Raw genomic sequence first — 4832 nt, forward strand, 5'->3', positions numbered from 1 at the left:
TAAGAAACATCACCGTGCACCTTGGCCAACGTGCGCGACTCGACCGAGCGCGCACTGGCCGAGGTGCACACCGATTTCACCTGGGTGCGCGCGCAGCACCTCGGGCGCACCGGGGTGCGCGCACAACGCCCGGGTTGCACCGTGGCCTGTGTGCTCGGGGCGCCTCGGGTGCGCGCTCGGTGTCGCCCCCGCGCGCGCGGTAGTGCGGGCAGCGCACCCCGGCCCGGCCCGGCCCCGACGAGAACGCAAACGGGCAAAAGGTTTATTCAAATAGCATTGCGACGCCCGGCGAAAAACTAAAAAAGGGTGCAACACCGGGACTTCCCGGGAGGTCACCCATCCCAGTACTACTCCGGCCCAAGCGCGCTTAACTGCGGAGTTCTGATGGGATCCGGTGCACTAACGCTGGTATGATCGCACCCGTTATGAGCTTGTCGCAGTGTGTACTTAGCAAACCGCGACCCACGTGCGAATCCACCCCGGCCACCCACCCCCGTCGAGGTGCACACCCTCCCTCGCGAAGTGCGCCCCGTTCGCCAAGTGTGAGCCCTGCCCGGGTGCGCGCACCTTGCTAGGGCGTCGGGTGTGCACCCGGCCCGGCCTACGTGCGTGCACCTGGAGGGGGCGTCGTGTGCGTGCAGTGTCCCGTCTGCAACGCGGTGCCCACACACCACCTCGGGCGCAACGACCTGCGCTCACATGTGGGCCGAGTGCACCTTGGTGCATGTTCGGGGCGCCTCGGGTGCACGCTCGATCTTGCCCCGGTGCACCAAGGCGCTCGGTTTGCCCCGGGTGCGCACTTGGTGCAAGGTGGGCACCCAAAATAGGGATCAAGCACCAAAACACAAGTTTCGGGATGCAAAATGGGACCCAAGGACCACAAATGCGTTCCAAGACCCATGATGGGTCCACGAGAACAAAAATGTGTTCCGAGACTTAATAAACAAATATTGGGTTTTAGGAGAAGAAACATGCTCTGATGCCCAAAACGAGAATCGACCCCGAAAAGGCCACAGGCCAAAAGTGGGATGCGAGACAAAAAAAAATGGGACCCGAGGACCAAAATTGGGTTCCCAGGTCGAAGACAGGGCAACCGGACAAGAAACGACCTCTAAGGCTCGAAATGAGTCCCGACGACTAAAACTTGACAAGAAGCACCCATCAGGCACCCAACTCGACACCCATGGGATGCCGACCCACCCGGGCTTCCACCTAGCACACCTTGGCACCCACCCACCCTCGCACCCAACCTCGCACCCAACTTAGCACCTTTGAACCCACATTGGCACTCACCCTGACCCTGGCACCTTGGAACCCACATTGGCACTCACCTTGACCCTGGCACCCACCTTTGCACTCACCTTGGGACCCACCCTGGCTCCCACCTCGGCACCCACCCAGACACCCACCTTGGTTCCTTGGCACCCACCTTGGATCCTTGGCACCCACCCCGACACCCACCTTGGCACGCAACTTGGCTACTTGCCACCCACCTTGGCTCCTTGACGCCCACCCCGACAACCACCCCGTGACCTACCCTGGCTAGGGTTGGTGCACACCCACCCTGGTGCCCACCTTGGCACCCACCCTATGACCCACCTTGGCACGCACCTTAGTACCCACCCCGTTACCCACCCTAGGACCCACCCCGTGACCCACCTTGGCCAGGGTGGGTGCACCCACCCTGGTGCCCACCTTGGCACCCACCCATCCTAGCACCCAGCCTGTGACCGGGCTTGGAACCCAACCTTGCACCCGCACCCGTCTTGGCCAGTGTGGGTGCGCACCCATCCTGGCACCCACGTTGTGACACACCCTTTAACCCACGCACCCTAGCACCCACGTTGGCACCCACCTTGGAACCCAACCTAGCAACTTGGCACCCACCCCGTGACCCACCTTGGCATCCACCATAGCAGTCGCCGACTTGGCACCCACCTCGGCACCCACCTTGACACTTGTGGACCCACCTTGCCACTCACCCTAGCATCGACCCATCCTAGCACCCACCCTGGCACCTTTGCACCCTAGCACTCACCCATCCTAGCACCTAACCTGTGACCCACCTTGACACTCACCCTCGCACCCACCTTGGAACCCAACCTAGCACCCACCCACCCTGACACCAACCCTAGCACCTACCCACCCTTGCACCCACCCTGTGACCCATCTTGGCACCCACCCATCCTACCACTCAACCTATCACCCACCTTCTCACCCACCTTGGCATCCACCTTAGCACCCACCCACACTGGCACCTTGGCACCCACCTCGGGCAAGGTGGGTGCACACCCACCCTGGCACCCAATTTAGAACCCACCGAGCATGTTACCCACCTTGGCACCCACATTGCAGCCCACCCTAGTACCCACCCTATGACCCACATTGGCATCCACACCCTAGCACCCAGGCACCTCGACACCCGCCTTGACACCCACCCTAGCACTGAACCTGTGACCCACCTTGGAACTCACCCTAGAACCCACCCACCCTGTGAACCACCTTGGCATCCACCTTAGCACCCACCCACCTTGGCACCCACTCTAGCACTCACCCATCCTAACACCCAACTTGTTACCCACCTTGGCACCCGCCCTCGCGTCCACCTTGAAACCCACCCTAGCACCCACCCACGCAGGAGCCCACCTTGGCACCCAACCTAACACCCACGCATCCTGGCACCCAACTTGTGACCCACCTTGGAACCCACCCTAGTACCCACCTTTGAACCCACTATATCACCAACCCACCTTGGCACCCACCCTATGACCCTCTTTGGAATCCACCCTAGCACGCACCCACCCTGGCACCCACCATGGAGCGCACCCTAGCACCCACCCACCTCGGCACGCACCTCAACACCCACCTTGGTGTGCGCACTGCGCCAACCTCTCAAAGACCCTATGTGGTGCGCTCCAAAGTGTACACCTTTGGTGCGCTCCAAGGTGCGCACCTTTGGTGCACACCGAGGTGCACACCAAAGTGTGCACCGAGGTGAGCACCAAAGTGCACTCCAGGGTGCACACCAAGGCGTGCACCTTTGGTGCGGTCAATGCAAACGAATTCGGAAGTTGGGGTCGATGTCCTAATCGCTGCTGCAGACTACACGTATGAGAATCGGACAAATAGCTTTATATAGGGGAGGTGTTGCGTTTGATGGGTCGACTCCCCTGGTTGTGTGCACTGCACCAACTTCAAAGACCCTGTCTTGTTTAAGAAGTCAAAAGTTGGGGTGGATGTCCTAATCATTGCTGCAGTCTACGCATGTATGAGAATCAGACAAATAGCTTATATAGGGGAGGTGTTGCATTCGGTGGGTTGACTCCCCTGGTTGTGCGCACTGCGCCAACCTCAAAGACCCCGCATAGCAGAAGAAGTCGGAAGTCGGATTTTGGTGAGCACCAAGGCGTGCACCTTTGGTGCGGTCAACGCAGACGAATTCAGAAGTTGGGGTGGATGTCCTAATCGTTGTTGCAGGCTACACATGTATGAGAATCAGACAAATAGCTTATATAGGGGAGGTGTTGGGTTTGATGGGTCAACTCCCTTGGTTGTGCGCATTACGCCAACCTCAAAGACCTTGTTTTCGTTAAGAAGTCAAAAGTTGGGGTCAATGTCCTAATGGCTCCTGCAGGCTACACATGTATGAGAATCGGACAAATAGCTTATATAGGGGAGGTGTTGGGTTTGATGGGTCGACTCCCCTGGTTGTGCGCATTACGTCAACCTCAAAGACCTTGTTTTCGTTAAGAAGTCAAAAGTTGGGGTCGATGTCCTAATTGCTCCTGTAGACTACACATGTATGAGAATCAGACAAATAGCTTATATAGGGGAGGTGTTGGGTTTGATGGGTTGACTCCCCTAGTTGTTCGCATTACACCAACCTCAAAGACCTTGTTTTCGTTTAGAAGCCGAAAGTTGGGGTCGATGTCCTAATTGCTCCTGCAGGCTACGCATGTATGAGAATCAGACAAATAGCTTATATAGGGGAGGTGTTGGGTTTGATGGGTCGACTCCCCTGGTTGTGCGCATTGCGCCAACCTCAAAGACCCTGCATTGCGGATGAAGTCGAAAGTCAGAGTTTGGTGTGCTACAAGGTGTGGTCGAAGGTGCTCACCTAGGTGTGCACCTTTGGAGCACAGGAAAAGTGCCCTCCAAAAGTGCGCACCTTTGGAGTGCACAAAAGTGCCCTCCAAAAGTGCGCACCTTTGGAGCGCAGAAAAGTGCCCTCCAAAAAGTGCCCTCCAAAAGTGCGCACCTTTGGAGCGCAGAAAAGTGCCCTCCAAAAAGTGCCCTCCAAAAGTGCGCACCTTTGGAGCGCAGAAAAGTGCCCTCCAAAAAGTGCCCTCCAAAAGTGCGCACCTTTGGAGCGCAGAAAAGTGCCCTCCAAAAGTGCGCACCTTTGGAGCGCAGAAAAGTGCCCTCCAAAAAGTGCCCTCCAAAAGTGCGCACCTTTGGAGCGCAGAAAAGTGCCCTCCAAAAAGTGCCCTCCAAAAGTGCGCACCTTTGGAGCGCAGAAAAGTGCCCTCCAAAAAGTGCCCTCCAAAAGTGCGCACCTTTGGAGCGCAGAAAAGTGCCCTCCAAAAAGTGCCCTCCAAAAGTGCGCACCTTTGGAGCGCAGAAAAGTGCCCTCCAAAAAGTGCCCTCCAAAAGTGCGCACCTTTGGAGCGCAGAAAAGTGCCCTCCAAAAGTGCGCACCTTTGGAGCGCACAAAAGTGCCCTCCAAAAGTGCGCACTTTTGGTGCGCACCAAGGCGCTGGTTCGGTCGTTGCAGGCGAGTTCGGAAGTTGGGGTCGATGTCCTGAGCGGAGGTGCAAACTACACAGGTGTCG

The 4832-nt window shown here is 57.7% G+C and overlaps 1 non-coding gene across 1 annotated transcript; it reads right to left on the reverse strand.

Annotated features, from left to right (window-relative positions):
* Positions 1-303: 303 nt before the first annotated feature.
* On the reverse strand, positions 304-422 carry LOC131867269 (5S ribosomal RNA). The gene has a single exon (XR_009365828.1). It is a non-coding gene; the product is annotated as a 5S ribosomal RNA (ribosomal RNA).
* Between the last annotated feature and the right edge of the window lie 4410 nt (positions 423-4832).

Source organism: Cryptomeria japonica, unplaced genomic scaffold (genome assembly GCF_030272615.1).
Source record: "Cryptomeria japonica unplaced genomic scaffold, Sugi_1.0 HiC_scaffold_167, whole genome shotgun sequence".
In the NCBI taxonomy this organism is placed as follows: Eukaryota; Viridiplantae; Streptophyta; class Pinopsida; order Cupressales; family Cupressaceae; genus Cryptomeria; species Cryptomeria japonica.